We start from the raw sequence: 26,634 nt of genomic DNA on the forward strand, positions 1-26,634 counted from the left end.
AGATTTTCTAGCTTCAGCCCAGTTAGGTACAGCTCAGACATACAATTTCAAAAAAAAGGATGCACATATTTTTCGCTTTTAATCCTTATTATATATAGCTATTATTTGATAGGGTAAGATATTTGGTTTCATTTATATCGGCATATATACAAATTTTATTATCTATTTTTGGCTGAGGGGAAAAATGTAAATGCAAGCGTTGGAGGAGAAGCAAGGAAGAAGAGAAAAACAAAATCTTTAACTGTTACCGATTGTCGTTTTGAATGACTAATTCGCAAAGTCATGAATAGTTTGTTTTGAGACTTCGACAATTTTTTGTAAGACAACTTTGGTTTATAAAAGCTGAAACCGTAACAGGAAAAAATGTTATAATTAAAAATTATAAATTAGCACACGTTTTTCTCTTTTTGTTTTATAATTAAACTTTCATTTATAACTAGAAACACTTCATATGACTACGTCAAAACTTACACTAAATAAAAAAAACTTTTTTTATAAAGTTAGTTAGTCTTAGCATATATATTGCCTAAGTCTTCATTGAAATGAATTATAAATAAATAAGTATTTAAAATGGGAATGCTGGCGTCGCCATTTATTTAGAAGGCACTTAGGGAAACAGGTAAGGGGCCACCGAAATTTAGGTGCGTCGGTGGCCATGGAATTTGAGGGTGGGCAAAGCACCGGGCGTCGCAACACCACCCGCGGCGCCCCCTATATATATTCGGCCCTTTTCTTCTTTATTTTAATTTTTCAGCTTTTTTTTATTATTTGATTTTCAGAGCGGTAACCGGTCGCTTCCGGTTCGGTATTTTTTTTTTGCGTTATTTTTTTTTTTGAATTTGAATTTAAATTTTTGAATGTTAACGGTCTGTCCGTGACCGGATGTCGGCCGGATGTTGTTTTATTTTGAATTATAAGCGTTTTGAGTCGTCTCTGCGCTTCTGTCAGTTTATTTTAAATTTGACAGCTGCTAGTTTGATAGGCATGATAGGAACTTTTTTCTGTTTATGGCGCAGGAATAGTAAGGTTGGCAAGGACCCGCCCCAGCCGACAATGACTAGCCACTGTGCACCACCACATCATGCCGACCGCCTTCCTTACTGCTTCCCGTAGAAGATGCGATTCCATAACAGATGGCGCCCAACGCGGCACCCGAGGCGCTGGTCTCAGTGGTCAGTTCGGGCAACGTGTGAAGTTGACAATTCCGCCTGTCCGAGGTGAGCAGCCGCAGGAGCAGCCACCTGCGTTGCGGTGGAATGGTTGACGGATCAGGTTGTCCGGACTGGTCATCGGTGGCAGTGGCCGAAGGGGTCACGGGACTACACGTCGTGTCCTCCGGACTTTTGTATTCACCCGATGAGGCAGTGCTGAACGCACTTAGTTTTTTTTGTAGATTTGGAGTTTTTTTTTACCCGGAAGTTGTCCGTAGTCGGCTTGGAAGTATTTTGTCCGCTAAATTGGTTTTTTTTTTGTAATATAAAATATTTTTTTTTATAACTTTTCTTTGCCGAATTTGTGTCGTTGGCGTGAGTTCGTGTGTGTATGTGTTGAAAGAACCCCAGCTCATCCCACGTCCCAGGTGGTAGTTAAAATACCACCCGGACTGTGACGGGTTGAGCTGGGATTCAAAGCGGCACCCTTTCTTGTCCCACCAGACTGGGGGAGCGGCTACGAAACCGCTCCACCCATTGCGGCGGAGGCAGGAGGGGTGTCCGGTAAGAATGGACGGGCGGCCTCAACACCCCCAACCAGTCCCAGGGGCGAGCCCCTGGAGACTGCCCCTGCGTTGCTGCTGGGCGTGTTGAGACCGACCCGTGTGTGCCTGGAGCGAACCCTAGTGGCCCAACCAGTCTCGGAGGGGGGCCTTAAGACCCCCTCGCATTGCGGTTGGGAGCACTAGGGACATGTATGAATGTATCTGTGTGTTTATTTTTTTTTTTATTCTGTAGCCCTGCTGCCTTCTAATGATGGGATGTCAGCATACCCATAACCACCTATGAACAATTGTGGTGTGTCGCAAACTCGGCAAAGGAGTGGAGGCACCACAATTGCGTTTGGTTTAAATTTAAAATGAAAAGAAAAAAGAGGCGAGATATATTCCTCGTTATAATAATTTCTTTATTATAGTGCAAAATTAAATTTGAACAATAATTACCTTTTTATAATAAAATGTGGCGGGGCTCCTCGGACGGTGTTGTAGTTCGCTCAACGATCGCTGGAAAAGTAGACGGTTGCCTTGTCGAGGACAACCGTTGAACCGTGGAAAAAGTCTCCGGTTTTAAGGGGAAGCTTCCCCACATAGTTGTACCGTCATGCATGTATATGTGTACGGACAACATAACCCTACCCATGTACACCCATACATGCATGTGGGCGAACTAGTCGTCGATAATATGGTGCTATTAGGGTGGCGCAAATTAATAAGAATTTAGGCGTCGGGCCTAAACATGCCGGCCCCCTTGCGATACGCAACAGCCAAGACTCCGCCCGAGCGTCCCGACCACGATTTATCTTAAAACTAGATTCTAAAATTAACGGTGCGCGCCGAATGGCGCGACGGCATCCTCCTTGTCTTCGCCGTGACCTAGAGCTAGGACGATAAGAAAAATTTATGGAAACCGTATGATATATTTCTTGCCATTCATATAAAACTTCATTTATTTCGGGAAAATACAATATACATGTATAAGCTTATCATCAGCTAACTAACTCTAAATAGCCATTGAGGTATACCAGATCGGGTGGGTCCCGGAGAGTACCCACCCGAAGATCGTGCTTTGCGCGAGCAGCGATCCGAAGGATGGTGGCAATGTGCCCGACGTCATGATTTCGGCGTAGACGTCGCCGCCTAGGACGAGGCGAATTGGGGTGGACGTATAAAAGTGGGGGTCCGCAAGACGGATGTGCTCGTAAGGAGCCGCGACGCTGGGGTCGACGTTGTACGTTGGACTGACGCGCCTGAACTCGTGGACGCAGACTGCGTGAGTCGTCACCGTCTTACTCTGCCCATGTTTGCCTCTAAAACGAATAAAACAGCCGGTTTCGCCGTCGGCGTTGGTTGTCGGCAGTGCTAACTCTCGCGCCAGCCTGCGGTCGATCGTTGTGCGGGGGGAACATGGGTCTATGAGTGCACGAATGAGGTGCAGACGCCCTCCGGCTTCCACCTTCACGATCGCAGTTGGCGCCAGAGCAGCCATGGGCCGAAGAGTTGGGCCGGCTGAGGCGCGGGCCGGAATGACCCCGTTCCGGAAGGAACTGTGTTGGGGTAGCTGGCGCGGCCGAGTGGCCAATCTACCGTCTCGATGGTCTACGATCGCGCGTTGGTCGATGTGCTTGCGTGCGTTGTTGCGTAGGTGGGCGGAACGGCCGTGATTCCGCTCCACTTTTTCCTCATCGCTCGTGTGCTAATAGGGGTCGGAACGGCCGTGGGTCCGATCCCCTAGTGTCGGAATTTACTATATGGGAGCCCGCTCCACTCCCGGATGGCAGTTGTGGTTCTTCTGCAAAGGCCGACTCGGACGCGTGGAGAGACAGCGCCTCATCCATCGTCCCGTCGTCCACCTCTTCCATCGTAGGCATCCGCTCATAACCTTCTCCCTCTTCTTCCATGACTAGCTGGTACCAGCTCTTCGGCGGCTCTGGCTCGGACGACAAGTCCTCCATGGAAAGGTGCAGCGTGGTATGATGAGTGCTACCACATCTTCGGGACCTTCCTTTGCTAGTGTAGTCTTTGGCACGATGTACCATTGAAAGGCAGTTTTGGCAGTACTTGGCCTTTATAATTTCGCGCAGTCGTTGCAGCGGCGACTTCGCGCGGTATATCGTGAATGACCTGATTGGGTGTTTCGCGTCGCATAAGTGGCACGGCTTTGGGTAACGAGCGGCCTGGCGCTCAGTCCTCCTTCTTAGCGAAGCGTAACGAGTCATTCTATTGAGAGTATGGAAGAAAATAAAGGAAACTCGTTGAGTTGTTATGACTGTGTCACGCTTTCGGTGGCGAGTAAGCTCCAATTCTATTATCGGCGCTTTTGAAATTTCGCGCGTGAGTAAGGTGAAAACATGTCTAAAAGCCTACGAGAATATATTCATCTCGCGTGCGTTATGCGCGTTGCTTCTTTCCCCGCACGTTATGTGCCTGGGCCATAAGTGCCTTATTCTGTTTAATTTTGTGTCATCCGGTAGCGCTTCAGCTAGTCAGGCATACTAGTGCTGCAGAAAAATTGACATTTAAGTTGCTTGGTACTCACAGTTTGGTACCGAACCGGGTAGAGAGTGTATAATGTGGGATCTTGCGAGTCATTGTTATTTGTATTGTTGGTGCTAAAAAACCGACAACTTTTCTGCCCGCCACAAAAAAAATTTTTGAACAGCAAATTGTGTGCTATGTAAAGAAAAAATAATAAAAAAATAAATCTTCGTTTTGGACGAAGAGAAAAATTTGTAGAATGAACCATTCTTTTGTATTGCCCTTCGATTATTTGTTCACCTTTTACCCAATTACGCTTGTAGTCCTGTTTTATTGATGGTCTTTACTAAAAGGCACGGTTCCCGAAGTGTAGTTGGCTCCGATACCGATTTGCCAGAAACGGGTTTTTGGGTACCCGTTTACATCTTTTTATGCGTCTCTAATACAATGTACATTTAAAAACTCGGCATATATATGTACACACGTTGGTATAAGTATATGGGCAGTCAGTGCACGGACTTTACCGCATTGGTAGATTGACCAACCTTTTTGACCCATTTTTCATTTTCTACTACTTCTACTACTTCTACTACTTCTGCCACCAAGACTTAGATTCTGCCAATATTTCTGTATTTTCGCGCTGAAAACGTATACTGCGATCATTTTAAAGTGTCTAATTGCCAAAACCCCCCCCCCCCCCCCCCCCCCCCCCCCAACTAACATTAGGAGGTGATACTGATTAAAATCAGTCAATTTTTGAAAATTTTTTGAACAACTTTAAACAAGAAATGGATTGTTGATGAGATAAATATAGTAACTGAGCACGCAAATATTTTCTGCGCTATTTTTCTCTGTTTTTTTTTTTTCGTGAATAATTTGAACGGAAATAAAAAGTTTGACGTAAACGGTAACATGCCGAAATCGGTTATTTTGTGGCAGTATTTTTGGTACTTTGGAATATGGTTGTTGTGATTAGACGTTTTGGTACATTTGGTTAGTATTTCACACTCACAATACAGGAAAAAAGTGAGTATCGTATAGTCATAAGCTATGTATATACAAATGTATGTAGTTTTGTCTTGTTTACGTGTTTTAAAAGTGTCATTTCCTTGAAATGCGCGTTATTTGTTTTACAACAAATGATTAATTGTTTGGTACAAATATGAACCGTAGCGGTTGTTTTCTTGGTAAAAACTACCAACTACTACCATTTTCGTTTTTCTTTCATCCACTACCATTCCCTTTATAAAGGTCCGCGCACTGGCGTAACATGCCAGACAAAAACAATGAACATTCATGCGCACCAATGTACATTTCTCTGAATTGAAGCAAACGGTAAATGGATCGTTCGATTCATGGCGCCGTTGCCTCATTCTTTCGGTTTTACGCGTGGTTGAATACGGTGGTGAATAGGGAGACGGAAAACATAAAATAATAATGGTAAGTAAATTTGGATATTTTGACCTAATTTATTAATGATAAATATTTTTTCTATTTCATCGTATTAATTCTTTTAATTTTAGGTTGATGATGTATTCGACGACGATTCAACTCCAGGTACTGGTGTAGCACCAATGCCTGGGTTTTATAATTATTGCTACTCCAAGGATTTACATCTATGAAACGGGAGTTATGATCGCAGACCACTTGTACATGAATAGCCAAATTGCCATGCCGACATTTGTAAGCCTTTTCTTGTTATATATCTATTTTTTATAGTCTAATATGAAAGCAATCCATAATTCCTACAACATTTGGTATGGTATAACGTGAATGAAAAACCCTGTTTGATACCCCCGGTTTCACTGCTATTTGAAAGAAATACAATAAAATCAGGACTGATAACATTTACTATTGTCTGGCATATTTGAGGTCCGCAAAATAGCAGTGTTTTTTTTTTTTTCTGACCACACTTTAAAGCATCCAAGGGAATTAATACCTCGATATGGCCATGCGTTAAAAAGGATAGATAATGCGACCAGCACCCGTAAATCAAAAGGCAACGACTTAGTGTCCACTTCAGGACGATAATATGTGTGTAGACAAAGCGTGAGTAGAGAGTCCTGGAGGAGTAGCTTATCCATGTTGAAGGAACGTTTGAAATATTCATTTGGAATATTGAATAGATTTGGTAAGCCACGTAATTCCTTGCATCCCACAAATCTAACTACTTCTCTGAGACACAATTTAGGCTGAGTTGGTCCAACGAAATCGACCATCCAACCAACTGTACTGTTTGTCCTGCAATTGTTGTTGTCCAGCGTAAAGGCAAGTCGCCAAATCCATTTTTTTGTATGTTTTCAGTTAACGTATATTTCCGTACGGGAGGTTTTTATTTTTGTATAATTTTGCATTAATTAATACAAGTGAAAATTTTGTTCGAACATGCAAGCTTGTATTGCTACCTAATCACGGAATTGGTTGTATTGCTAGCCACAGTAACACAAATGTACTATGGTACCATACCAGATGTTTGGGGTGCGACCTGGTGAAGGTGTTTTTACTCAGTGCGGAACCCGTGTTTTTCCAAACAAAAGGCCCAAGTTTTGGACAGTAAGTTTTTAAAGTCAAATCGTCACAGCACTGTCGGCATAATATTTCAAAGTGTTAAAAGCGGGCAGAAGGTGCTAGTTTCATACCACACAACTCAATTTTTGAGCGTTAAAGAATTGATTCAGTAACTTTAGGCAGGATGCATATTTGGATTCATAAAATTTAAAAATTATATCATGCAACTGTGGCTCCAACTCAAGAAATAACTTAAATGAGCTAGATGAAATAACATTCTTCTGCAATTCTTGTCGATCGAATGTGGCTAATGCGCATAGACCACCATACATAGCAACATTGTTTTGTGATAGTATCTCTGGACATCCGCAGTGAGCGAAGCCCGCTTGTAAAAATTTCTTAGCTGCCGATTTATATTTCTTTTTGTCTACAATTCTGCCAGACCGGCAGCGCATTTGAGACGTGTTGCGACTGCCAGGTTAGCTTCCTTTAGTCCCTCCATGAACTCAGGTATGCTTTCTGCTTTGTTGATGTAACTGAGAACATGTGCCCAGTTTTGTAAATATACCGATACCTTGATCACATTGAGACGCATATTGATAACATGTTTGCCACTGGTGCAATAGTCGCATGCTCGCGAATAACATTTCAAGGCATTGGTTAAAATCTCCACAACTCAAATAATGATCACCCAAATCATCATGACCACGTCGTATGCGAACCGATAATTTGAATGCGGCTTGTTTACTTTTTGTTTCAACCCAATTGCTATCGAATGCAGGCAAGTCCAATGCATCGGCAGCAACGCCACCTGCAGCAGCACCAGCTTGCGCTGCCAACTGCGCTGCCACGTCGGGTAGGAGCTTTCCCGGAGCTACTTGCACCATTAGCATTTAACTCTGTTAACCTTTTGTGCAGCGATTGATACATACTACTATATAGGCATTCATGACATGCTTTATTGTCAGCTTGAGAGCCTCGACACGTAGTAATGGACATACATCAGCCACAAATTTTAAACGATATAAGGTCGCTAATCCCGTATACGAATTCGCATATACTGCAAGATCGAGCGATGGATTCTCCACAGTTAGCTGGTGCTCCTCATTGTTATCATTGTCTTCAATGGGTGCGTCCACTTACATCGGTTCGATAGCATTCTGCGCTAGTTTTACCGGCATCAGTGACATATTATTTAACGTATTTATTGAATTAATGTTGCTTAGTCTACACAAATAAGACGAATTAAAATTTTCCAACTTTTATCACAACCGATGCCTGAATTTTGCCAATCGTTTTCACACAAAAATTCATCGACACATGTCAAAGTATAGCTCATGTTCCTCAGCTGGCCAAAAAGTGGTTCCCGTACACATTTTCCTGACTGCTTGGGAAAGTTAAAACAGTTTTAAGAGCCGTGTAAATATAAGAATTTTTTCCAAGCTGCAGGCCGAAAAGTAGTTGCTTTCATTCCGGCCCTTTTTTATGTAATTTATAAAAACAAAAAATTATTTTACACAGAAGTATTAATCTTCCCCGACTCATACGCAATTAGCTCTCTGCGACTGGCGTGCTAGCTTGTTGTTTTCTAATTGTGAACGTTTTAAAAATGTAGTCGTCACCTTCATAATACTCCCATGAACCGATTCAGGATTCCTCTATTTACTTCTACGTTCAATTAAGCCAGCTAAATGTTCAGAGCGCGTTGGTAATGAATCAATTTGTAACGGTTGTGTGCCCCTGACTACATGCCCTCATTTGGAATCACTTTTAGCACTCAAACGAGCATTACGTATTAAATTCACAATCCAACATTCTGCCTCACTTGCTTTCATGTTCAATCTATCTGCAAGCCTTCTAATTGTTTTACCTTGATGAATACGACAGACAGTCTCGAATGTCATTAGACGTTCATCTTCGACGAATTCATTTAAACAAGCAACAATGAAGAAATCATTTAAAATAACCGTTTGGCATTCATGTAATTTTAAACGTGCATCTTCGAAGTCAAAGTTTACCTACAAACACTCCAACAATTCGGTGATAGGATCACGATAAGTATAAGATTCTTATTGTATAACTTTGATTAGGTCTTTAAGTGCGTTTCGGCGCGTGCGATTTATTATGACTGCGGTGGTTAAATAGCGCATAATGTGTGGTCACATTGTTTGTATGGCATTAAGAGAGAGCGGCTTGTACAGGAACATGTCAATTATTAGACCACGTCCTTTTTCAAGATGTTTCCGGTAAAGGTAATCCCCTTTTTTTCCAGGGAATTGTAGTAGACACGTATCTTTGGGAGTATATTAGTAGCCATAAGAAATTTGTAAATGCCAATACTTCACCTTCTGCTAAATATTTCGTAAATCGATAAAAGTCATGTCGGGTTGGTCATTCTTTCAGAAATTGTTTGAAGAATGCCATACGTTAGACTTTTATTCAAAAAATGCACTATGTTGCCAATTCGTCTTAGAACTTTAGATTCCTACCTTGACTTTAACAGAAGAGGCAAGCTTTTGTGCTGTCCTGCTACACAGGGAGTATTCACCCCTTTTAATCTGAAATTTCGGAAAGTTCTTGTCCGTCGAGTATTCATGGAAGCGTTCGAGAGGTTAGTGTTCCGGCTCGAGAATGTGCAAAACCACATGACTCTTTATCGATTCACAAAACATTGACCAGAAAATTAAGACTCTCTTCCTAAACCTGTTGGCATTTATAAGTTTATTATTAATATCATATTTTGTAAAGGGATATGAATACATATTTAAATATGGCTGTCCCTATTCCTTGGACAAAAACTTTCGTTGGCCTCATGCCTTTGGCTGAGTGCATCTGCTTTCTGGGGCAGACCGTGGGTCTGTATTAGGGTTCTGGTATCCTCGCTGGGGGAAGCGAGTGACTGTGGGAAATTTAAATATACAAAAGGCCGAAAGCCCTTAGATTCTGTGGCAGATCGGTTCGCCCTTCTGCGGTAGGCTTTTATGATGTCCTCGTTATGGGATAACGAGTGAGTGGGGTGGTTTCTGGTGTCCTCGTTCAGGGCGAGCGAGTGAATTTGGGGATTTTCTTGTTCAGGGGGAAATATAATTTTGGCCGGGGGGTTGGTTTGAAAATTGTAAATAAAATAGGGCGAAGGCCTTTATGTTCTTTGGCAGATAGCGGGTCTGCTTTAGGGCTTCTGGTTGGCCTCGTTCCGGGTGAACGAGGGCTGGGGTTGATTTTTGGAAAATGTAAAGACGAGGTTGATTTTTTTGAAAGGAGGTATGAATCGGAACGGAAGGATTGTTAAGAGGAACTCGTGGTCCTCTCACAAACGATTTCCGTAGGAAGAAGGATCAGTTTGACCAAAGGTCGTCTGACTTGACCCTTCTCGGTTATGAGGTCGACTACACGTACTCGGTTATCTTCGCCGGGGTGTACGTTAACGACTCTACCTAACCTCCATTCGTTGGGAGATAAATTGTCCTCTTTGAGGACAGCGAGATCTCCCACTTTTATATTTTCCTTGGGATGCTTCCACTTCACTCGTTTTTGGAGTTCGGATAAATATTCGGTTTTCCATCGCCGGCAGAAGGTTTGATGGAGGGCCTTGAGCTTCTGCCATCTATTTAGCATGGAGGCAGGGCTTTCGTTCGCATCCGGTTCTGGCGGCGCCAGAAGATGGCTGCCCGTGAGAAAATGTCCTGGGGTTAGTGGCTCCAGGTCCGTTGGGTCATTGGACGCCGGGCTGAGAGGCCGTGAATTTAGGCATGCCTCGATCCGGCACAAAAGGGTTTGGAACTCCTCCATGGTATATTTATGGAGAGAAGCGACCTTTTTGAAGTGGCTTTTGAAGCTCTTCACTCCCGCTTCCCACAGGCCGCCCATATGCGGAGCGCCGGCGGGAATAAAATGCCAAGTTAATGCTTGATGGCTATACTTGGAGACTGTTTTGTCTCGGCTTTCTGCCAGGAAGGCTTTGAACTCCGATCGTAGAGATCGGGAAGCTCCGACAAAGTTCGTACCATTGTCGGAGTAGATGTTTTTTGGACATCCTCTTCTCGCGATAAAACGCGAAAAGGCTGCGAGGAAGCATGGGGTGCTCAGGTCACTAGTGGCCTCTAGGTGGATGGCCTTAGTGGAGAAACAAACAAATAGGCATACGTAGCCTTTGGACAGTCGACATCCCCTACCGCGGTAGCTTTTTATGTCGAAAGGCCCCGCGAAATCTACCCCGGTATTGGTGAACGCGCGAGTAAAAGTAGTACGTTCGCAGGGAAGGGTACCCATAAGTTGGGACTGCGCCTGCTTCCTGTGAATAATGCAGGTTTTGCAATTGTGGATGATGGCTCTGATCATTGTCTTGACCTTCGGAATCCAATACTGGGTTCGAATAAGGCGGAGCATAAGTTGGTTCTCGCCATGAAGGGAATCATGATGAATCATCATGACTGCAAGGCGAGACAGCCTGCAATTGTAAGGCAAGATGATCGGATGACGCTCGTTGTACGACATGTTTTTTGAGGCCCCTAGACGCCCCCCTGTTCTGATAATATCATCTTTGTCGATGTATGGGTTGAGTGATAGGATTTCACTTTTCCGATCAATAGGTTCCCAATTTCTAATTGCAAGTATTCTGTACCTTAGGATATTTTCTGACATACTTTTATTAGTGCTTGAGTCGTTGCCTTTATCTCATCGGCTGAGATTGTGCTCGACTTTTCGTGGCATACCATTTTTGTTTTAGGATGCGTTCTTTTTATAAATCTCCTAACGTAGGATAGGACTCTTAGAGCTCGTGGCAAGTCTGAAAAACGATCGAGTATATCTTCTTATTCAGCCTGTGTGACGGCATACGACTGTGCTTTCACTTTCTTCTCCTCATATGATGTATGGTAGTCCGTTTCCTGTACTGGCCATTGGATCTTGTCCTCTTGTAACCAAGATGGTCCCTGCCACCACAACGAGTTGTTGACTAATTCACCCGCTGGTAGGCCTCTGCTTCCTAAATCCGCTGGATTTGATTCTGAATCCACATGTAGCCAGTCCTTGCTTCCGACCATGTCGATGATCTTCGTGATGCGGTGTGCGACGAAGGTTGACCAGGAACAAGGCGGTTTCCGTAGCCATGCGGGGACAATGCTGGAATCAGTCCATAGATGAATGGTGATGGGTCCTAATTTGACGCTCCTACAGATTGAGTCAATCATCTCTGCGAGCAATACTGCACCGCAAAATTCCAGACGTGGGAGGGAGATTGTCTTCACTGGTGCGACTCTGGTTTTTGCCATAAGTAGGTGTGTATAAACATTATTCTCCTTTTTGACGCGCATGTACACGGCTGCTGCATATGCTTTCTCCGACGCGTCACAGAAGCCGTGGATTTCAACCTCGTCTTCTGGTGAGAATTGTACCCAACGTGGTATTCGAATCCTATCTATTTCCGGGTAATCTTGGGTGAAGGTTTTCCACCGCTCTAATGTCGTTGGTGAGACTGGCTCGTCCCACCCTGTACCTTCTAACCAAATGTTTTGCATAATTATTTTTGCCACTATGACCATTGGGGCAAGCCACCCTAACGGGTCAAAGAGTTTGGCAATAACTGACAGGATCTCTCTTTTTGTTGGCATGTTAGGGATGTCTAGTGATCCCGCTTTGAAATAAAATAAGTCAGCATGTGCGTTCCACCTTATACCTAATGCTTTCACTGTGCTGGTGTCTTCAAAGGCTAAGAAGTCCTCGCTGAGCAGATCCGATTTCGGGATGTCTTTGAGAACCTCCTCCGAGTTTGATGTCCACTTTCGTAATGGGAACCCTGCCGAATGTAAAACCTGTCGAATTTCGTCTCTTGCCATAATGGTGGAGGTGAGGTTGTGTCCTCCTGCGAGGACGTCATCTACATACATGCATTCCCGGAGTATGTTTGATGCTGTGGGATGGGAACTTTGTACATCGTCAGCCAACTGTAACAGCGTTCTTATAGCAAGATAAGGGGCACAATTAACTCCGAAAGTTACCGTTTTTAATTCGTAGAGTCCTACTGGTTCGTTCATGTCTTTTCGAAAAATAATTCGTTGAAATTTGGTATGATTATCGTTCATCCAAATCTGCCTATACATTTTCTCTATATCACTGTTGAAGACGTACCGATAAAGTCTCCAACGAATGATGAGAGTCGGGAGATCTGCTTGGAGTACCGGGCCTGGGAGCAAAACGTGGTTCAGACTTGTACCATTAGCAGTCGGACTTGAAGCGTTGAAAACGACCCGGGCTTTAGTAGTTGTGCTTTCCGCCTTTACCACGGCGTGATGGGACAGGAAATAATTATCAGGGTCATCTGCTGCGACTGTGCCCTTAATTTTGTGCATATGTCCGAGCGTCTGGTATTCTGAAAGTACCCTTATGTATTCATTCCCTAACTCCGGATTTTTCGTTAACCGCGTTTCATTTCGATAGAATTGCGAGCATGCGCGTTTAAGGGACCCTGCTAATTTTCGTTCTTCCGGGTATTCCTGTTTAAATGGGAGTGAAACGACATATCTTCCATCCTCATTTCTCTTTGTGGTTTCTCTATATAATTTTTCACAATATCTGTCATCGTCGCTAGGGCTTTTAATTTTCGGTACATTTTCCAACTCCCAAAAGGCTTTTAGTTGGTTGTCCAACGCGACCTCGTTGTAAAATGACAATATGCTCTTCGTTGGATTCGGTGTTTCAATACGACCGGTTAGTATCCAACCGAACACTGTCTCTTGGGCCAGAAGTGTATTAAGTACATTCTTTTTTAGACCGCTTAGTATAATTTGGGGATATATATCGCCACCAAGTATGAGGTCTACATCTTCATTGACGTAGAACCTCTTGTCTGCCAAAACTAAGCCTGGGAACGCCTGCATCGTCATTGTTTGGATATGGCAGGATGGAAGATTCCCAGTTGGTTGGGCTAAAATTAGAACAGGAGTAGTCAAGGGTAAAGCATGGGTCCACTGGTGAACGTAGCTCGATGGTGGATGCCTCTTTAACTTGAGCAGATACTGCGTTGGTGATGCCTGAAACTTGGGCATGCATTTTCCTTGCCGGCAAATTGATTCTGCGTTTTAGTCTTTCTGTCATGAAAGAGCATTCAGACCCTGAATCAATTAATGCCCGCGCGGAGAAGTCGGTACCATTATGATGAATGTGTACGCGAGCAGTTCCTAATAGCACGCCTGTGCTGGAATTAGCATGACAGGATTTTACATTCTGGTTCGCAGAAGAATTTGGTTGCCCCGATTCCTGTCTTCTTTGTGCTTGTGCTGAAGTCGACGGGATATTATCCGCGTCTTTGAATGGATTGCGCCTCGTAGGTTGCTGAACTGTATCCGCATGCAGGAGCGTGTGGTGACGAGAGTGGCATTTGGCACAGTTGTACGAACTGGTGCACCTCGTCACTGTGTGTCCTGGGGATAAGCAGTTCAGGCATCCCCCCGTGGATTTGATGAAGTTGATTCTCTCCACTGGGGTCAGATCGCAGAATCGGGGACAGTTCCGTAACCTGTGTTCCACTTTGCACATTTTACAAAAAACCCTTGATGTCGATTTTGAGGTCGGTTTTGATACCTTCGTTTGGAAGGCACCAATTCTTTTTATGGGGGTTTCGGTTGGATGCCGAGTATTTGATGGCTTTTGGCCCTTTTGGGCGTTAGTGCCAGTGAAGCTAGACACTGTTTCCAGTGTCTGAAACCTATTTGATAGAAATTTGTCCATATCTTCCCATTTAGATATGTCCATTTTATGGTCTATGCTTTGTTCCCATAGAGCCAGGGTACTTTCCGGTAACTTTGTCGAACACAAATAAGTTAGTATTGCATCCCAATTGGATGTGTCGATTTTGTGACACTTGAGGGACGATAGACAATTGTTTATATCGCTATGTAATTTCTTTAACGCGCTCCCACACTCACTCTCTACCTTCTTTAAATTAAAAAGAATTTGCAATTGCGTGTTGACTAATATACGCTTGTTTTCATACCTTTCGCACAGGTTTTTCCAGGCCATATCGAATCCATCATTTGCCAGAGAGCATTTTTTTACAATATCCCTGGCCTCGCCCTGTGTCTTGTTGTTCAGATGGAACAGTTTTTCCACCCCCTGTAGGTCGGAAATATTTATGTATATGGCCGTAAACAGGTCGCGAAAGGTTGGCCATGATAAATAGTCACCTTTGAAAATCTCCGTGTCGCAAGGAGGGAGGCGGATCTTATGCCCGCGAGGTGCGGCTGGGGGTGCTTGCTCAGAGATAGCGCTATTTTCTACTTTTTTAAATTTCTCTGCCTCAGCAGATATTGTGGATAAGCATCGCATATATATTGCGTAGGTAGACATATGTTTTTTCCGGATGGCCAACACATCATTTGCGTCGACATCGTCTGATCCCATCAGTGAGTCAAACACAGACTTAACCTGCTTCCATAAGGAGCGCAACTCTTCTTGCTGTATCGCAAGAGTGTGCTTATTATGGTTTTCCTCTGGAATAAGGCTGTACTGTTTCTCAAACTCTGTGATTACCTCAGCTGATCGGATATAATTTTCCATTTTCTCAACAAATCTTTCCTGCCCAACTAAAACAAACTAATTCTTTCAACAAAAAAATGGAAACAATGCTTTGAAAGGTCGCTTTTATTTATTTATTTCAGACTTGGCCGACTGGTCTGATAATTTTTTTTTTTTTCAAGGGAAGAATAGGCGATGGTGTAACCTACTCGCCAACCGCACGCAAATTATATATATATGTATATATTGATCTGGCTATTAAATTATAATGGTCAGACTTGGCCGATTCGTCTGGTTTTCCCACGAAAAAAGTAACAAACACAACAATGTGGCTTACTCGCCACCCGCACGTAAATTATGTATATATGTATATATTGGTGTGTGGTAATTTATTTGCAGATTATTTTTGTGCCGTAAGACCGAGAGCAGGGGGGAGCAAATCCAATGTGTATTGTGTGAAGCAAAGGGGGGCCACTCGCCACTTGAGCGTTCAATTTTATTATAAAAAAATAAGTGCGCGCGTTGATATAAAAACTTGTAAAAAATTTTATAAAACTCTTGTGCGAAAAGCGACTGTGTGACAAAAATTTATCGAAATAGTGCAAATTAAAGTGAAACAAAGGAAGAATGTAAAATTGCCACAATCGAAAAGGCGTGAGAATTTTTTATATGGAGGTGAGGTTATGTGTACCTCTTCCCTTTGCTGTGTCTGAAGAGCCTTACCGCTGGTGGGGGGACAGACCAGATAGTCACAAGGAATTTAAGACAACGTTAATGTGCCGCGTTTGCACTTACTTTTATTTTTCGACACTAATAAATTGTTCACACTTTTCGCGGTTAATCACAGTCACTACGCGTTTGGCACTTGGAATATATATTTTTAGATGGTTTTTAACCAAAAAAAAAAATGTGGCAAGAAATATATAAACTTACGTGGCTGCTGCGTGAAGTAGTGTCTGTTTTTGTGTTGCTGTGGTAAATTGCCTAGATGTGTAATGCCACCAGAAATTAAAAAATACCACCACGATAACTTGCACCAGGAGTGTACCACCAAGCGTGTATATCACCAATAAAAATGTTGAGTATTACCACGAAAGAAAAAACTGGTATCACCTCTGCAGTGTATGAATGTTCGCTTAATTTGGCGCGTATTACCAAGATGATCCAAAAGTATCACCAAGAAATGCGTATGAAGAGTTAAATTTATTGGACGTGGACTGTATCAGTGTATTGGCGATGGTTCCTTTTTCGGGGAGAAGGACCATGAACAATTGTGGTGTGTCGCAAACTCGGCAACGGAGTGGAGGCACCACAATTGCGTTTGGTTTAAATTTAAAATGAAAAGAAAAAAGAGGCGAGATATATTCCTCGTTATAATAATTTCTTTATTATAGTGCAAAATTAAATTTGAACAATAATTACCTTTTTATAATAAAATGTGGCGGGGCTCCTCGGATGGTGTTGTAGTTCGCTCAACGATCGCTGGAAAAGTAGACGGTTGCCTTGTCGAGGACAACCGTTGAACCGTGGAAAAAGTCTCCGGTTTTAAGGGAAGCTTCCCCACATAGTTGTACCGGCATGCATGTATATGTGTACGGACAACATAACCCTACCCATGTACACCCATACACGCATGTGGGCGAACTAGTCGTCGATAATATGGTGCTATTAGGGTGGCGCAAATTAATAAGAATTTAGGCGTCGGGCCTAAACAACCTATATTGTATATTTTACTAACTACTTTTTTTTCAGCTTTGAATTTCTTTGTCGATACGATAGTCGAACAAAGGACAATAGTATTTGTTCGCGCGATTTTTTATCCCGCACAAAATTTTTTTCGCATATCTATATATATATACACATTTTTTTTTTAAACAAATCATCGTCTAAAATATAAGGTGAAGGGGGAATTCTGATCTTTTTTTTTTGACCCCTAACCGCGTTACGCGGCAAAAGTTTTTTTTTCTCTCCAAAATTACCACACAACTAGTTACCTTTTTTTTATTTTTTTTTCCACCGGACTATGTCGCGCGAGCAGTCGTACGGCTAACCGGGCCGAAATACTCCGTTTGGAAGTACGGGAAGCTTTCGGGGGAGCCAGAACCGGGGCGGTAATAATAGGGGGCTTTCCCCAAGGCCAGGCGTCCCTTGGTGGTGCACACCCCAGTAAGGGGACCATATGGAGATCCCGCGGGAACGAATATGGGCTCGGACCTGAATGACCCTCGCGAAGCACCAGTAATCCGAATGCGCCCCTATTAAACGCGCATGATATCTCGGGGCTAATGATCAATGTGTCGACCTACGCTCCAGATGGATCTGGTGCTTTACTACCTAATTATGGAATGGGAAATATAAGAGAAGCTGCAAGTGACCGGACGAATACTCCTGGGATCCAGAGCGAAGCTACTCGTTGAGACTCGTTGGTGGACGTGCTACACCAGCTGTTCCAGGCTTCGCAGGAGGAAATTCGGAGAGAGATGGGGTCAATCAGAAACAATATGGACCAGCTCAACGCCGCTCTCGAATCTGCGCAGCAATCAGCGAACCAGAACCGGAACGAAAATAGGATGGACCGTAACCCGCTCCAAACAGTAGTACCACCAATGTACCCTGCACCGAGCAGCATAGTAGTGAAACCGCATGAGTGGAAAATCGCGTTCGACGGCACTGGAAGCGTAGCGGATTTCCTTTTTAAGCTGGACACCTTGTGTGATCGCACACAATGCACGGACGAACAAATAATGGCTAGTTTCTACCTGTTTCTTTCCGGGCGGGCCGAAGAATGGTACTGGCTTTTCACGAAACAAAACCCAAACGCGACTTATGCCTTTTTGTTCTACTCATTGAAAAGAGAGTTTGGCACTTTGAAAACGGACCACGAGATCATGATGGAGATCTCCATGCGTAAGCAAAAAGCAAGCGAGTGCTATGACGTGTTCCACACGGACATAATTTGCTTGAACGAGCGCTTAAGAGAACCCATGTCGGAGCTTCTACTGATTGACATTATAAAAAGGAACGTCAACAGTAGCCTTAAGCTGATGCTTTTCAACGCAGATGTAAGGACCCTTCATGATTCACGCGATGTAGCACGCAGATGTGAACAAGTGCTGAAAGAAAGCAAGCTGTTGGGAGCCACTCACCCAGGACGGCATGTAGACGAAGCACGCGTGACAACCCCGGACATGAGGATGGAATGGGAGGACGGCGAAATGGATCCGCAGATGGAGGCGCTGGACTATCGACGCAACAGGAGACCGGACTATTCGGGAATCCAATGCTGGAATTGTCAGGCAATGGGCCACTCCTATATATATTGTGAGGAACCCATTAAAAATCCTTTTTGTATTAAATGTGGGTATAAGGGTGTATTTACTCCTAAATGCCCTAGGAACCGTCGCAGGCAGGGAAACCAGTACCCGAGCGAGAAGGCGGGGGAACCTCGTTCGGCTTCATAGCTCCCACACCAGCCAGTGCTCGAGGCGTCGTCCCGTGCACTGAACAAGAGGGTGAATCTCTGCATGGAGGTGGTGAGCTTCCGAGGTGCAGTAGTACCCTGGCAGAAGAACCCTCCAACGTGATAATAACTTACCCTGACAGTACGGACAATTCGAATAGTTCTGAATCCGAGAGTCAAACGTCCTCATCCGCGATGGGCGAACCGACCAGAATTCTGCAACGCCAGCATAGGGATGTCGCTTGCCAAACGCAATTTCCACCAAACCTAGAAGAAAGGGAACATAGGTATGAACAAATAAGACATACCATTTTCGAACAATACCCGGTAACGGACAATATTTTGAAGTGTAGGAAGAGATACCACAGGAGAGTACAGGAGCGTAGACTCGAATTAGGAGTTATAGAAGAATCAAACTCCCCGTGGTGTAGTCCTGTAGTACTGGTCCGGAAACCAAGTAAAGTTAGGCTGTGCATAGATTCCAGGAAGGTCAACGCGGTGACTAAGAAGGACTCATACCCCCTGCCTCATATCAACGGGTTATTGAGCAGACTGAAGGATACGCATTTTATTAGTGGCATTGATCTGAAGGACGCGTTCTTCCAGATCAAATTGACAGAGTCCTCCAAGGAAAAACCAGCATTCGCAGTTCCGGGGAGGCCTCTGTACTACTTCAAGGTAATGCCATTTGGTCTGTGCAATGGACCGCAGACTATGAGTAGGCTGATGGACAAGGCAATCCCTTCGCGCCTGCGAGAGAACGTCTTTGTATACCTGGACGACCTAATGGTATGCAGCACTAATTTTGAAGACCACCTGAAATTGCTAGCGGAAGTGGCCCATGTCTGAGAGACGCAGGGCTGACAATAAACGTGAAAAAAAGTAAATTTTGTCAGAAGGAAATCGCTACTTAGGGTACTTGATAGGCAGCGGGTGCCTGAAAGTGGATCCGGGAAAAATAGAAGCAATGCAAAACTTCCCGATCCCTAAATCCCCTCGGCAAGTGCGTAGGTTTGTGGGCATGCCGAATTGGTACAGGGCGTTTATTACGAATTTTGCTGACTTGGCAGGTCCCTTGACCGACTGTCTCCGTAAGTCAGCAGGCCCGTTCAAGCTTACCTCTGAAACTATAGAGGCCTTCAAAAAGCTAAAAGTAGCCTTGAGTTCCGCCCCTGTCTTGGCCCAACCAGACTTTTCAAGGGAATTCGTAATACAATGCGACGCTTCCAAAATAGGTGTTGGCGGAGTGTTGTTCCAGGTCGATGGCGAGGGGGCTGAGCATCCGATCGCGTTCGTGTCAAAAAAACTGAATAATGCTCAACGCAATTACGCGGTAACCGAGCTGGAATGTTTCGCTGCCATAATCAGCGTGAAACGTTTCCGACCCTATGTGGAGGGATTACCGTTTCGTATGATCACGGACCACTCCAGTCTCAAGTGGTTAATGACACAAAAGGACTTGAGCGGGAGGTTGACGAGGTGGTCGTTCTTACTGCAAAGATACGACCTTAAAATGGAACATCGTAAGGGCACCCTGAATGTAGTACCAAATGCGCTGTCGCGGTTTGATGCCGATGAGTTGCCTTTCACTACCACACCCGGGGAAATAGATTTAGTCTCTCACGAATTTAGCAGCAACGAATATTTAGACTTAATTCTGACCGTCACCGAAAATGAGGAATCGCTTCCGGATTTACGAGTGGTGGACGGGGTAATTTTCAAACGAGTTAAATGTCGTAAGGGAGTGGAAGGGGAAGAAGACTCGCTGTGGCGAATATGGTTGCCGAAATGGTTGACTGTGGAAGCAGTGAGATTAGCACATGATGCTAACCGGAGTTACCATGGCGGGTGGCAGAAAACCTTAGAACGTGTTAGGCAGAAGTACTTCTGGCCGCAGCAGGCTAAGGACGTCAGGGACTACGTCCAGCGTTGTGACACCTGCAAAGCTGTAAAACCCACTAATCAGCAGTCGAGACCGCCTATAGAGAATACCTTTGCATCCGAGAGGCCATTTCAGCGATTATATTGCGATTTCCAGGGCCATATCCGAGATCTAAGCGGCGAAATCAATTTCTCTTCATAGTACTAGACCATTTTTCAAAATACGTTTGGCTAAAGCCCATGCAGAGAGCCACCACTGTTAACGTTATAAATTACTTCGCTTCAGAAATTTTTCCGGCTGTAGGGGTCCCTGAATTTATTCATAGTGATAATGGTAAAAAGTTTATCTCGAAGGAAATGAACCAATTTTTAGCAAATTATGGGGTGACGCACGTGAGGACGGGGTTATATTCTCCCCAAGCAAACGCTTCCGAGCGCGTTAATAGAGAAATTGTTTTTGAAAGATAAACCTGACCATACCGATTGGGATAAGCATATACCCGAGATTTTATCAGTTTTGGGAAGCGATTTTCATACGGCGATTCAGTGATCTCCATACTTTGCATTATATGGCCAAAATATGGTCCAACATGCCTCAACGTACAAAATTTTAGAGAAGCTCGGCAGCCTTCGGGAAGACCAAGTTACGATAGTAAGTAAAGCTGACAAGTTGACCAATATTCGTGAACAGATCCGTAGAAATTTAGATCAGGCCAAGGATAGGGGAGTAACCACCTATAACAAGTGCTCTAGGCAAGTCAACTATAAGGAAGGTCAGGAAGTTTTTCGGAAAAACTTTTCCTTAAGTAACTTCAAACAGGGCATTAACGCCAAATTCCTACCAAAATACCTGAAGTGTCGCGTGCTTTGAAAAATAGGCAATGCACTGTATGATCTCGAAGACCTTAACGGGAAATTGATAGGTCGCTTTCACGCTTCGGACATTCGTCCGCAATGAACCAGAAAGAACGTTTCTTTGCCAAATTACAATTTGATTTTTTTTTATATCTACCTACTAATCGGACTTTTTTGTCTGGGCGTTTTGGCGGTCGGAGACATCTCGCCCAGTATTTTCCCCGAGCACTGACCTCATAGGATATTCACACGCGTACTTACCGAGGACCGTGAACACCCTGGCAGTCCACGCTTAGGTCGGGCTAGCCTTTCGGAGTTTGGACGAGTTCTCCATATCAAAATGTCTACACTTTTTTGTCTTGCCTTTCTGTAGTGGCGATAACCACTAGAAATCATCTTTCGGAGTTTTGACGAGTTCTCCATAACAAATGTCTAATTGCCGCAAAGCCCTTTTAAACTAGGAAACAGAATTAATTCCCGATTTGACTAAACTTTTTTGTTGATGGACCTATGTTGCCCGGCTAGCTTCGTAGTAGGACTTTGAGACTCTTATCTCAGGGGTGAGTCGTGCCCCACGTTGATTGGCATCGGAGGTTCCCGGTAGTGGCTTCCCACAGATGAACCGGTTTCCTGTTCGCTTCATCGTCAGGTCTTGCAAGCGAAGCAGGTTTTTTATGGTCCACTTGGGGGATTCAACCTTGGAACGTACCAGTTGGCTAGTGATAGGGAAAAAGGTAGGATTCACCCTCACTCATGTCTGCCTGGGGCGGTCAAAACAAAATTTTCTTGGTTTCGTGCGGGTGGCATCGCCAAAAATTCCCATGACATTGCCGAACTTTCAATAACACCTGGTTCAATGGTGTAGGTGGCTCATCTCATCAGCTGATTTGATTCGTTTCGTCGTACTGACTTAGAGATTGCCAAAAGGAGATGGAAAGCGCAAAATGTAAACAACACATTGGCAATTATTTAACGCGTGGTGATCAATTGTTAGCTAATTAAGCGCACAAATTTCCCACAACACACAAAAGTTGCGAAATTGTACGCTTTCTGTACATTCCTTTCGCCTAACATCAACGAGAAGATTTTGACAGCCTGGGAAAAAAAAGTATGTGTTGCGGTAGAGATGGGCCAACCATATGGTCGAACCATACAATAATGGCAGTCACAGTTAAATAAAAACGGAGCCTTTCCATGGCGCAGCCGCAACAAGAAGCGGAATTTTTTTTTCTCTCTTTATCGGCTTGGTAGGCCATTTTGAATGATTATAAAGCTAATGGCAAGCGTCGGTGATGGTTGAAAAAAAAGAAAACTTTTCAAAGAAGAAGTGAAGTATCAAAACGAAATTTGTGCCAATTTTGGTCATCGTCAAGTGATTGGAAGGAAACTAAATTTCTCGCAGAAAGGTTATTTCAATGGTTGTAATCCGGTAATATTTTGGCTTAGAACGAAAACTGTAATTTGGCAGGGTACACGCCACATCGCAAAAACTGAGGTAATGATTATGTTTATATTTCATAAAGGGCGTCCCCAAATGCTACGTGGCTGGCGAAAGTAAACCGATTCAATAGTAGAGGACCTGCTGTACATTATACACCCACGACTGAACCATTTGAACGTGACGAGTTTCTGGTGAAGTGGAACCTGTGCAAAATATACCACTGCCTTAATTGATACACCTGAATAGCATGAAGGCATATAGGGCGGAGGAGCTATTATTAAGGATTTTCATGAGCTTCAACGATTGAAGCATTGTGGTCGCGAGTGGTTGCGAGCAACACGCTGACACTATAAAGCGGATTCCTAGACCGCATACTTCACCACCAAAGAAATAAAATTGCTAATAATCCGAAATAAATTGTGCAAATCATTTGGTGTATGCTATATAACTAAGGTGTAATTTTATTTTGGAGATTTAACATTGCTCGCTAGTTGTATGATTGCTTTTTAAATGAATGTTTCGAGATGTGTATTCAACACAAAATTCTGGGTGTGTAGCATATTAACTGCATGGGAAAACTCCATTCATAGTGTAACCAAAATGGCTCCGAGGAACTGATTACATAAAGATATAACTAATCACAAAACAAAGAGATACTGTCGAAGACGTGGGGGGGATATTAAACATAATTGAGAAGAATTAATGGTGAAGCTGAGAAGCGCCAAACACTAAATCGTAACGTGGCCAAGACACCTTATATTCGACGCTGAGTTTGCCACCACCACCAATAACGTCAACACGGCAAGGCCGCGCGCCATAACCACCAACAGTACCAACCCAGCGCGCCAAAACCGCGCGCCACAACCACCAACAGCGTCACCACCGCGCGCCAAGGCAGCACACCATAACCACCAACAGTACCAACCCAGTGCGCCAAGACCGCGCGCCACAACCACAAACAGCGTCAACATCGCGCGCCAAGGCAGCGCGCCATAACTTCCAACAGTACCAATCCAGCGCGCCAAAATCGCGCGCCACCGCTATCAAAACCGCGCGTCAAGGCACGCGCCATAACCACCAACAGTACCAACCCAGCGCGCCACCGCTACCAACAGCGTCAGCACCGCGCGCCAAGGCTGCGCGCCATAACTATCAACAGTACCAACCCAGCGCGCAATACCGCACCCCACCGCTATCAACACCGCGCGCCATAACCACCAACAGTAACGACCCAGCGCGCCAAGACCGCGCGGCACAACCACCAAAAGCGTTAACACCGCGCGCCATAACCACCAACAGCGACGACTTCATCAGCAAACCACGCCGGCAGAGGCCCACGGTACGGACTCTTGCCGGCTATGTAAGTACCAGCCACCGGGTGAGTCGCCGCCAAGTAGTTAGTAGCATATATATATCTTGCAAATTAAAATAAGCCGAAAAAGGAAGTCAGGAATAAACCACTATGATACATGAGTGGACTTAAGCATTTAAATAAATTTGTTCTTTTTGTGTGAATTTTAATACTTCAGGCGAGTTTTTTTTCCTTTTTCGGATTTATTTGCACATTCAACTTTCTTTCTATTCAATTTAATGAATTTATGACAAATTTTTGAAATAACACCATTTAAAATATACATCCATTTAAAATATACATAAATGTATGTATATGCAAAATCGTAGAAAGGGAAGTACATCAAATTATATGAACTGCATTTAATCTTTTTGCATAAGAATTTATTCTTCATACACTACGTACGTATATGACGCCTAGGGCGTGTTTATTTGAATATACTTAAATCTTAAGGAAGCGCACTTTTGAAAGGCGAACACTATTGCCGTTGAAGGCCAATAAGTATTGAACTTTTTCCGCTATCTAGTTATGAAATTATAAGCGTAAATATTTACGGTATACCGAATTTGAAAATCTCGGATTATTAAATTTTAAACCAAAGTAAATATAATTAAAGAATGGATGTCAAACGCTGAAGCATGATAATTATATTAGTACGTAAATATACATGAACTTTAAACGTAACTTAGTAATAAAAGGAGTAGCTAAATGCTGTAAAAAGGCGTAAGGAACGTTGATGATCTTAAAGTCTATAGCACTTGCGTTATATGCATATAGACCGATATGCATACATACATGAAATTACACACCTATAAAACTGCCTTTGTTCACATGTATTCATCCATACAAACCGTATTATACAATTCAAAGACAGTATATTTCCGCGTAATTCTTCAACTAAAAATGTTGCTTTAGCTGTTATGTTACAACATTCATAACTGATTATGGAAGATTAATTTGTACATTTTTTTTGTTATCGATAGCTTTTAGTTTTTTTTTTGGGAATATATATTATTACCTAACGTTTTAAGTGGATCCAAGTTAGGTTTATATTTAATTAAAAGAAAGGAATACAAATAACTAAGAGAAAAAAACTGAATTATGATGAAAGATCATAAGTTAACTTGAAAACATTATTAGAAAGAAATATGCGATAAAATAATGATAAAAATAAAATAATAAATAAAAAAAAAAAATAAAACAAAAAAAAAAAAGTTTTTCAAAGAAAAGGTTTAAAAATATTAATAAAAATAGAAATACTTCACCTTAAAATTGAAACCAGAGATTTTCTAGCTTCAGCCCAGTTAGGTACAGCTCACACATACAATTTAAAAAAAAAGGATGCACATATTTTTCGCTTTTAATCCTTATTATATATAGCTATTATTTGATAGGGTAAGATATTTGGTTTCATTTATATCGGATATATACAAATTTTATTATCTATTTTTGGCTGAGGGGAAAAATGTAAATGCAAGCGTTGGAGGAGAAGCAAGGAAGAAGAGAAAATCAAAATCTTTAACTGTTACCGATTGTCGTTTTGAATGACTAATTCGCAAAGTCATGAATAGTTTGTTTTGAGACTTCGACAATTTTTTGTAAGACAACTTTGGTTTATAAAAGCTGAAACCGTAACAGGAAAAAATTTTATAATTAAAAATTATAAATTAGCACACGTTTTTCTCTTTTTGTTTTATAATTAAACTTTCATTTATAACTAGATACACTTCATATGACTACGTCAAAACTTACACTAAATAAAAAAAAAAATTTTTTTATAAAGTTAGTTAGTCTTAGCATATATATTGCCTAAGTCTTCATTGAAATGAATTATAAATAAATAAGTATTTAAAATGGGAATGCTGGCGTCGCCATTTATTTAGAAGGCACTTAGGGAAACAGGTAAGGGGCCACCGAAATTTAGGTGCGTCGGTGGCCATGGATTTTGAGTGTGGGCAAAGCACCGGGCTTCGCAACACAACCCGCGGCGCCCCCTATATATATTCGGCCCTTTTCTTCTTTATTTTAATTTTTCAGCTTTTTTTTATTATTTGATTTTCAGAGTGGTAACCGGTCGCTTCCGGTTCGGTATTTTTTTTTTGCGTTATTTTTTTTTGAATTTGAATTTAAATTTTTGAATGTTAACGGTCTGTCCGTGACATCCGGTTCGGCCGGATGTTGTTTTATTTTTAATTATAAGCGTTTTGAGTCGTCTCTGCGCTTCTGTCAGTTTATTTTAAATTTGACAGCTGCTGGTTTGATAGGCATGATAGGAACTTTTTTCTGTTTATGGCGCAGGAACAGTAAGGTTTGCAAGGACCCGCCCCAGCCGACAATGACTAGCCACTGTGCACCACCACATCATGCCGACCGCCTTCCTTACTGCTTCCCGTAGAAGATGCGATTCCATAACAAATTAGGTAAGTTCCCTTCGCAATCGT

At 43.0% G+C, this 26,634-nt stretch overlaps 1 protein-coding gene and 2 pseudogenes across 14 annotated transcripts in view; 1 reads left to right on the forward strand and 2 right to left on the reverse strand.

Moving 5' to 3' along the window:
* The window catches only part of ey (eyeless), a 2,912,801-nt gene that overhangs the window by 1,014,542 nt on the left and 1,871,625 nt on the right, over positions 1-26,634 (forward strand). The gene's annotated exons all lie outside the window — the stretch shown is intronic.
* On the reverse strand, positions 6,820-7,884 carry LOC137234481 (COP9 signalosome complex subunit 1b-like; annotated as a pseudogene).
* LOC137234483 (eukaryotic translation initiation factor 3 subunit E-like) lies at positions 8,246-11,409 on the reverse strand (annotated as a pseudogene).

Source organism: Eurosta solidaginis, chromosome X (genome assembly GCF_040869045.1).
Source record: "Eurosta solidaginis isolate ZX-2024a chromosome X, ASM4086904v1, whole genome shotgun sequence".
NCBI lineage: Eukaryota > Metazoa > Arthropoda > Insecta > Diptera > Tephritidae > Eurosta > Eurosta solidaginis.